The sequence below is a fragment of the Macaca mulatta genome, chromosome 10 (assembly GCF_049350105.2).
Source record: "Macaca mulatta isolate MMU2019108-1 chromosome 10, T2T-MMU8v2.0, whole genome shotgun sequence".
Classification (NCBI taxonomy): domain Eukaryota; kingdom Metazoa; phylum Chordata; class Mammalia; order Primates; family Cercopithecidae; genus Macaca; species Macaca mulatta.
In genome coordinates, this window is record NC_133415.1 from 100,291,669 (window position 1) to 100,301,780 (window position 10,112).

The 10,112-nt window shown below is 46.0% G+C and overlaps 1 non-coding gene across 1 annotated transcript; it reads right to left on the minus strand.

Moving 5' to 3' along the window:
• Nucleotides 1–8,994: 8,994 nt before the first annotated feature.
• LOC114670734 (U6 spliceosomal RNA) lies at nt 8,995–9,101 on the minus strand. Its single transcript, XR_003720424.1, has one exon. It is a non-coding gene; the product is annotated as a U6 spliceosomal RNA (small nuclear RNA).
• Between the last annotated feature and the right edge of the window lie 1,011 nt (nt 9,102–10,112).

Sequence of the window (10,112 nt, forward strand, 5' to 3'; positions counted from 1 at the left end):
ACCCCATTAGGAAAAAAAAAAAAATGGCCCTACAAAGGCTTCTTTTGTGGGAGAAAATTTTCATTTTAAAGAATTTCTATGAACATAACTAGATTTTTCCTCTTCCAGGCTCTCCCAATCCTGGTGAGATTAACTGAGAAGCTAGCATCCTATAAAGGTCTGACTAGAAAACATTAAAAAGAAAAAAAAATTACAGAGATGGGGTCTCACTCCGTTGCCCTGGCTGATCTTGAAGTCCTGGGCTCAAGTGATCCTCTCGCTTTGGCCTCCCAAAGTGCTAGGATTACAGGCACGAATTACCATGCCCGCCCAACAAATAAGAAACATTTGTCCTCTATTGTCTCTAAGGGCAGCCACCTGTGAGACTTCATCTACTTTATACAAACCTTGTCTCCATAGCCCCTTATTGTTTTTTTTTTTTTTGTTTTTTCAGACGGAGTCTCGCTCTGTCGCCCAGGCTGGAGTACAGTGGCCGGATCTCGGCTCACTGCAAGCTCTGCCTCCCGGGTTCATGCCATTCTCCTGCCTCAGCCTCCCCAGTAGCTGGGATTACAGGCACCCACCACCTCACCCGGCTAATTTTTTTTTGTATTTTTAGTAGAGACGGGGTTTCACCATGTTAGCCAGGATGGTCTCGATCTCCTGACCTCGTGATCCGCCCGTCTCGGCTTCCCAAAGTGCTGGGATTACAGGTTTGAGCCACCACGCCTGGCCCATAGCCCCTTATTGTAACCCAGACACTCCTTTCTTTTGATTCCAGATCTCTAGATAGTAACTTAACTCTCAGCCAATCAGAAAATCTTTGAAACCACCTGTGACCTATAAATACCCTTGCTCACTTTGAGTTGTTCCACCTTTCTGGACTGAACCAATGTACATCTCACATGTATTGATTGATATCTTATGTTCCCCTAAAATGTATAAAACCAACCTCAAGGCCTGGCACGATGGCTCATGCCTGTAATCCCAGTACTCTGGGAGGCCGAGGCAGGCAAATCACCTGAGGTCAGGAGTTTGAGACCAGCCTGGCCAGCATGGTGAAACCCCGTCTCTACTAAAAATACAAAATTAGGCCAGGCACGGTGGCTCACACCTGTAATCCCAGCACTTTGGGAGGCCAAGGTGGGTGGATTACCTGAGGTCAGGAGTTTGAGACCAGTCTGACCAATATGGTGAAACCCTGTATCTACTAAAAATACAAAAATTAGCCGGGCATGGTGGCGTGGGCCCGTAGTCCCAGCTACTCGGGAGGCTGAGGCAGGAGAACTGCTTGAACCTGGGAGGCGGAGGTTACAGTGAGCTGAGATCACACCACTGCACTCCAGCCTGGGTGACAGAGCGATACTCCGTCTCAAAATGAAAAATAAATAAATAAATAAATAAATAAATAAATAAATAAATAAATAAATTAGCTGAGTGTGGTAGCACACACCTGTAGTCCCAGCTACTCCAGAGGTTGAGACAGGAGAATTGCTTGAGCCCAGGGGGAGGTGGAGGTTGCAGTGAGCTGAGATTATGCTACTGCTCTCCAAGCTGGATGACAGAACAAGACCCTGCCTCAAAAAAATAACAACAAAAGTCTTCTGCTAGCCATCATCACTCATATTTGGCTCAGAATAAACCTCTTTAAATATTTTGCAGTTCGGCTTTTTTCAGCACCTTTATTTGAACTTGTCTGATTGTGTCCACAGGTTTAGATTCAGGTTGAATATTTTTGGCAAAAATACTACAAAAGTGATATTGTGTGTGTCCTTCTTGGGGAATGATTTTTATTACTACGTTTTAATAAATTTACTTTTGGCCGGACGTGGTGGCTCACGCCTGTAATCCCAGCACTTTGGGAGGCCGAGGTGGGTGGATCACCTGAGGTCAGTTGTTCCAGACCAGCCTGGACAACATGGTGAAATCCTGTCTCTACTAAAAAGAGAAAAAATTAGCCGGGTGCAGTGGCTGGTGCCTGTAATACCAGCTACTTGGGAGGCTGAGGCAGGAGGATTACCCGAGGCCAAGGAATTTGAGACCAGGCTGGTCAACATAGTGAGACCCTGTCTCTACAATAAAAAGAAAATAAAGCCGGGTGTGGTGGCTCACGCCTGTAATCCCAGCACTTTGGGAGGCCAAGGCGGGTGTATCACCTGAGGTCAGGAGTTCGAGACCAGCCTGACCAACATAGTGAAACCCTGTCTCTACTAAAAATATAAAATTAGCTGGGCGTGGTGGCACACACCTGTAATCCCAGCTACTCGGGAGGCTGAGGCAGGAGACTCACTTGAATCCAGGAGGCAGAGGTTGCAGTGAGCCGAGATTGTGCCACTGCACTCCAGCCTGGGTGACAGAGTGAAAGTCTGTGTCAAAAGAAAAAAAAAAAAAGGAAAAGAAAAAAGAAAAACGAAAAATGGTCTTAGACCACAGCCTTCCAGACATATCTGCCTTTAAGAAGTCCTGTCCTGGTTGGGCGGGGGGTCTCACACCAGTGATCCCAGCACTTCGATAGGCCAAGGAGAGAGGATCCCTTGAGCCTAGGATTTAGAGACCAGCCTGGATCTCTAAATATGACATAAGGAGATATTATCTCTACAAAACACTAAAAAAGGTTATCTAGGCATGGTGGTATGCACCTGTGGTCCCAGCTACTCGGGAGGCTGAGGCAGGAGACTCACTTGAATCCAGGAGGTGGAGGTTGCAGTGAGCCGAGATTGTGCCACTGCACTCCAGCCTGGGCGACAGAGCAAGACTCCGTCTCAAAAAAAAAAAAAAAAAAAAAGAAAAAGAAAAAAAAAAAAGCCCTGTCAAGCAGACAGGCTCCAAGATGGTAGAAAGAGAAAGGCCTTGGGGAATGATTTTTAAATTTACAGCAGTTTCTTAGAGTGCTTAGAATTCTTAGTGCTTAGAGTTCTTAGAATTTACAACTTCTTAGAGTGGGAATATAGTGAAATACTAAAAGGTGAAGGTGAAATCCCTTGCCGAAGGTCATATGTGCCTTTCAGTTGGTGACCCCAGACTCTAATCCTGGTCTCCTTGTCTCTCTGTACCTATATGTTCTTCTGTCTTCTCTGTTCTTAGAAACAAACTTTTTCCTCCCCCCACCTACAGCATGCCTTCTGTGGTCAGAACTCCGCTTAAAAAACCTTTTTCCCTTATTACTTTTGCACACAACTCAGTTCTCTCCAACAAGGCCTGAACTGCTATTGTTTGCTTCAAACTTCCTTGCATCCATTCCTTCCTCTTTTCAAGATAAGGCCTGTTTTTTCCCAGGGCTCTGGGGAACCACACCTAGAAGAGGCTGTTCCAGACAAGTCTAGCATTGCTTCCCTTTTTCTGATAAGGTTCCATTGTTGAGAACACTCCCTTTGTTTCTTACCTGTCTCCAAAACATGCTGGAATTTACTTCTATTTTAGTTTGCTGGTGTGGCCATTACTGTTAAGATGGTGGTTAATTGTCTTCATATTCTACATTCTTTTTTTTTTTCTTTCTTTCTTTTTTGAGACGGAGTCTCGCTCTGTTGCTCAGGCTGGAGTGCAGTGGCACGATCTCGGCTCACTGCAACCTCTGCCTCCCGGGTTCAAGTGATGCTCCTGCCTCAGCCTCCCGAGTAGCTGGGACTACAGGCGCCCACCACCACACCCAGCTAATTTTTTGTATTTTTGGTAGAGACGGGGTTTCACCATGTTAGCCAGGATGGTCTTGATCTCCTGACCTCGTAATCTGCCAGCCTCAGCCTTCCAAAGTGCTGGGATTACAGGCGTGAGCCACTGTGCCCAGTTAATAGCCAGTTAGCGACCATCTCCAGAATTATGGATTAAACCAAAGTTTATAAAACTTGAACATGCATCAGAATCACCTGGAGGGTTTTTTAAAAACACTAGCTGCGGGCTTCACCTCCAGAATTTCTGATTCAGTAGCTCTGGGGAGGAGCCGATAATTTGTATTTCTTTTTTCTTTTCTTTTTTTTTTTTTTTTAATACGGGGTTTCACCATATTGACCAGGCTGGTCTCGAATTCCTGACTTCAAGTAATCTGCCTGCCTTGGCCTCCCAAAGTGCTGGGATTACAGCCATGAGCTGCAGTGCTGGGCAAGAATTTGTATTTCTAACCTAATCTAACCTAATCTAATCTAATCTAATCTAATCTAATCTAATCAAGTGATGCTTGTCCACCGACAACACTTAGAGAATCACTGGGAGCTTGGTGTTGTGATTTGTGTTGATAATTCCAGCACTTTGGGAGGCCAAGGCAGGAAGATCCCTTGAGGTCAGGAGTTGGAGACCAGCCTGGACAACACTGCAAGACCTCATCTCTACTAAAGATAAAAAAAAATTAGCCAGGCATGGTAGCATGCACCTGTAGTCTTAACTACTTGGGAGGGTGAAGCAGGACGACGGCTTGAGTCCGGGAATTTGGCTGCAGTGAGCTATTATCACACCACTGCGCTTCAGCCTGTGCAACAACAGAGGGAGACCCTGTATGTTAAAAGAAAACCAAAAAAATCATTGGCTTAAACTGACATTTATATAATGTCAAACTGATTAGGCTGGGTGCAGTGGCTCACACCTGTAAACTTTGAACTTTGGAAGGCTGAAGCTGGCAGATTGCTTGAGCTCAGGAGTTCAAGACCAGCCTGGGCAACATGGTGAAACCCCATTATTAAAAAAAAAAAAAAAAAAAAGAAAAGAAAGAAATACAAATTCTCAGCTCTTCTTCCTTCCTTTCCTTCTTTCCCTCCTTTCTTCCTTCCCTCCTTCCTTCCTCCTCCTTCCTTCTTCCCCCTTCCTTCCCTCCCTCCTTCCTTCTTTCTCTCTCTCCTTCCTTCCCTCCCTCCTTCCTTCTCTCTCTCTCTTTCCTTCCTTCCCTCCCTCCCCTCCTTTTTCTCTTTTTTCTCTCTTTCTTTCTTGCTTTCTTTCTCCTTCCTTCCTTCCTTCCTTTTCCTTTCTTTCCTTTATTTTTCTTTTGACAGGATCTTGCTCTGTCATCCAAGCTAGAATGCAGTGGTGCAATCTCAGCTCACTGCAAGCTTCTCCCCCAGACTCAAGCAATCCTCCCACCTCAGCCTCCTGAGTAGCTGGGACCACAGGTGTGCACCACCATGCTGGCTATTTTTTGGTATTTTTAGTAGAGATGGAGTCTCATTATGTTGCCCAGACTGGTCTTGAATTTCTGAGCTCAAGCGATCTGCCTGCCTTGGCCTCCAAAAGTGCTGGGATGACAGGCGTGAGCCACCATACCTGGCCAAAACCCCGTTTCTACAAAAAATACAAAAATAGCCAGGTGTGGTGGTGTGTGCCAGTAGTCCCGGCTACTTAGGAGACTGAGGTGGGAGGATAGATTGAGCCAGAGAGCGCCATTATCCCGCCACTGCACTCCAGCCTGGGTGACACAGTGAGACAGTGAGACTCTCTCAAAAAACAAAAACAGGCCGGGCGCGGTGGCTCAAGCCTGTAATCCCAGCACTTTGGGAGGCCGAGACGGGCGGATCACGAGGTCAGGAGATCGAGACCATCCTGGCTAACACGGTGAAACCCCGTCTCTACTAAAAATGCAAAAAATTAGCCGGGCGAGGCGGCGGGCGCCTGTAGTCCCAGCTACTCGGGAGGCTGAGGCAGGAGAATGGCGTGAACCCGGGAGGCGGAGCTTGCAGTGAGCCGAGATCGCGCCATTGCACTCCAGCCTGGGCGACTAAGCGAGACTCTGTCTCAAAAACAAACAAACAAACAAACAAACAAAAAAAACAAAAAACTAGCCGGGCGAGGTGGCGGGCGCCTGTAGTCCCAGCTACTCGGGAGGCTGAGGCAGGAGAATGGCGTAAACCCGGGAGGCGGAGCTTGCAGTGAGCCGAGATCGCGCCACTGCACTCCAGCCTGGGTGACAGAGCCAGACTCCGTCTCAAAAACAAAAACAAAAACAAAAACAGACAAACTGGTTATATTGAAGTATTGTAAAGCAAGTTACAGACATGATGTCACCCATAAACCCTAACCATATCCACTTCCCAGGGGCTCAATTCTCTACTTTCTCTTGCTCTCCACATCTAATCTGTTTTGAAGTTTTTCTTGTCTAGCTTCAACATATACCCTGAACCCCCATCCTTTCTCCTACATCATCTTAGCCCAAGCTCATATCCCCTCTGGCCTAGAATACCACAGCCACTTCTCATCTGGTATCCTCTCCCAGTCTTGACCCATCTCCCTACACAGTCACCGGGTTATCAGTGGAAAATGCAAGTTAGATCGTGTCACTCTGTTAAAAACACATCCGGTGGCTACTGCAATTAGAATAAATGGCAAACTTCTTTTGTGACTGACAAGAACCTGCATGCCCAGACCCTGCCTCTCTGTCTGGCATTCTCGTTGCTTCTTGAGCCTTGCTTATCAAGCCCAGGTACACTGGCGTCTTCCTCTTTCTGCGCATGTCAAACTCTTGGTACTTGTAATTGTCTGCATTGTACCCCACTCGCAGCCTGAACTCTGTGCTTGACAAAAGGCTACCTTTTCTATCCACTTACCTAAAGAAAGTGAAGAAATGTCTAAGATGTGCTGGTAGGTGAAAAAAGTAAGGTGGGAAGTATGTATTGTACACATGTTACCTATTTATTTATTTATTTATTTATTTGAGATGGAGTCTTACTCTGTTGCCCAGGCTAGAGAGCAGTGGTGTGATCTCAGCTCACCACAACCTCTGCCTCCCAGGTTCTAGCGATTGTCCTGTCTCAGCCTCCCAAGTAGCTGGGATTACAGGCGTGCACTACCATGCCTGGCTAATTTTTGTATTTTTCTTTTTCTTTTTTTTCTTTTTTTTTGAGATGGAGTTTTACTCTTGTTGCCCAGGCTGGAGTGCAATGGCACGATCTCGGCTCACTGCAACCTCCGCCTCCCAGGTTCAAGCAATTCTCCCGCCTCAGCCTCCCAAGTAGCTGGGATTACAGGCATGCACCACCATGCCCAGCTAATTTTGTATTTTTTTAGTAGAGACAGGGTTTCTCCATGTTGAGGCTAGTCTCGAACTCCTGATCTCAGGTGATCCGCCTGCCTGGGCCTCCCAAAGTGCTGGGATTACAGGTGTGAGCCACCACGCCCAGCCGCAGTATTTTTATTCTTCATTTTTATTTATATTTTTTTGAAACAGAGTCTCTCTCTGTCACCCAGGCTGGAGTGCAGTGGTGCGATCTCAGCTCACTGCAACCTCTGCCTCCCAGGTTCAAGCGATTCTCATGCCTCAGCCTCCCAAGTAGCTGGAATTACAGGCACGTGTCACCATGCCAGCTAATTTTTGTATTTTTAGTGGAGACGGGGTTTTGCCATATTTGCCAGACTGGTCTTGAACTCCTGACCTCAAGTGATCCATCCACCTTGTCTTCCCAAAGTGCTGGGCTTACAGGCCAGGCTGTAATCCAGCCTGGCCTGTGAGCCACTGAGCCCTGGCCATGTTGGCCAGGCTGATCTTGAATTCCTGACTTCATGTAATCAGCCCACCTCAGCATCCCAAAATGCTGGGTTTACAGGCGTGAGCCACTGCACCTGGCCTAAAAATTTTGTAGAGACAAGGTCTTGCTATGTTGTCCAGTCTCAAACTTCTGGCTTCCAGTGACTCCCACCTCAGCCTCCCAAAATACTGGGATTATAGGCAAAAGCCACTGCACCTGGCCTCTATGTTACCATTTAAGTAAAAAACAGGAGGTATATAGCCCTTTGCTTGTACATCATTCAAATACCTCTGAAAGGATACACAATAAATGGTTAACTCTTGTTGTCTCTAGGGAAAGATGCTGGATGTCTAGGGAAGAGTAGAAAAAAGATTTTTACCAGAAATCTTTTGTACCTTTTGAATTTTGAACCACATTATACTTGGTCAAAGTAAATTAACAAATAAATACCATCAAGCCTAACTAGTTAAATAAGTACTTATGTGGTTATTCCGTACCTGTCATAAGCTATTTTTTTTTTTTTTTTGTAGCACTGATTACAATCTGTAATTATCTTGCTTTCGTGTATGTGTTAACTGATTTTCTGTCCCTGTCCCCACTGGATTACAAAGTCCTGAGAGGAGAGACTGTTACTCTTTGTGTCTCACCATTACATTCCTAAGAATTAGCACAGTGCCTGGTAAATGGCAGGATGTCAACAAATATTTGTTTGGGATTTTTTTTTTTTTTTTTTTCCGGAGAGAGAGTCTCGCTCTGTTGCCCGAGCTGGAGTGCTGTGGCGCAAACTCGGCTCACTGCAACCCTGATCCCAGGTTCAGGTGATTCTCCTGCCTCAACCTCCCCAGTAGCTGGGATTGTAGGCATCCACCACCAAGTCCAGCTAATTTGTGTGTGTGTGTGCGCGTGTGTGTGTGTGCGCGTGTGTGTGTGTGCGCGTGCGTGTGTGTGTGTGTGTATATATATATATATATTTTTTTTTTTTTTAAAAGATAGGGTCTTGTTCTGTCGCCCAGGCTGGAGTTCAGTGGCGCTATCACGGCTCACTGCAGCCTGGAACTCCTGGGTTGAAGTGTTCCTCCAGCCTCAGTCTCCTGAGTAGCCAGGACTATAGGCACGTGCCACCATGCCCAGCTAATTTTTTTTTTTTTTTTTTGAGACTGAGTCTGTTGCTCTATCTCCCAGGCTGGAGTGCAGTGGCACGATCTCAGCTCACCGCAACCTCTGCCTCTTGGGTTCAAGTGATTCTTGTGCCTCAGCCTCAAGAGTAGCTGGGACTACAGGCACATGCCACCATGACCAGCTAACTATTGTTTACACCATGCTGGCCAGGCTGGTGTCGAACTCCTGACCTTAGGTGATCCACCCGCCTCAGCCTCCCAAAGTGCTGGGATTACAGGCATGAGCCACTGCACACGGCCTCCCAGCTTATTTTTGTATTTTTTATAGAGATGGGGCTTTACCATGTTGTCCAGGCTGGTCTCGAACTTCTGGACTCAAATGATCCTCCTGCCTTGGTCTCCCAAAATGCTGGGATTATAGGCATGAGCCACTGTGCCTGGCTGGTTTTTTTTTCTCTTTTAATATGAAACACTTCATGAATTTGCATGTCATCCTTGCACAGGGGCCATGCTAATCTTCTTTGTGTTATTCCAATTTTAGTATATGTACTGCTGCAGGGAGCATAAGTATTTGTTGAATGAATGAATCTTGTCCAGTGGGGACAAGGTGGAAAGGAAGGTGCAATACAATCACTGGTAGATTCAGGATCTGCATACCTGACCGGCAGACCTGCTTGCTGGCTTGGAACCTCCTGAAATTCATGACTGTCTAACGAATTCTGACTGCATACCCATCCTCTGCAATTTCCTTGCCATGTCGGAGTCAGTGAGATAATGCTGAGATTTTATTACCTGCTCTGGGCCTTAGGTTTCATGCCTGCAAAATGGGCTGAGTGAAATAGATCTCAGTTTGCCTAACTTGAGTTGTTCCTGTTCTATCTTTATGAGTTTTGCCATATCATCTATATTATTTAGCATTTTTATATCTGTACCATCTATGTTATTTACTTAGCATTTTTCTTGCATTGGTTCACTTATTTTTAGCTATATAAATTTTATTTCAAAAGGAAACGTTGTATCAATACATAAGCAGAACACCTATACCTCTTGCCATAAATGGGAGCTAGAAGTAAAAATAAAGACAGTGAAACAACACAATGTAATTATATGCTGGCTAGAGACTGTTGCCTGTACAGGCTTTAGGGTCCAGATCTGCTTGTCCTCTGTCAAAAAGGAGATTGGGCTGGAGGTGGTGGCTCATGCCTGTAATTCCAGCACTTTGGGAGACTGAGGTAGGAGAATATTTTGAGGCCAGAGTTTGAGACAAGCCTGGGCAACATAGGGAGGCCCTTGTCTCTACAAAAAGAAAAAGAAAAAAAAAAAATTAGCAGGGTGTAATGGCACCTGCCTCAGGAGGCTGAGGTGGGAAGATCACTTGAACCTAGGAGGTCAAGGCTGTAGTGAACTATGATTGTGCCACTGCACTCCAGCCTGGGCAACAGAGTGAGACCCTGACTCAAAAAAAATCAAAAACAAAAAAGGAGATTGCACCACATTGAGATTCCTACTAGAGGTAAAATTAGAAGAGGATTGAAAAAGGGGTGACTGAGGCCGGGCGTGGTGGCTTAAGCCTGTA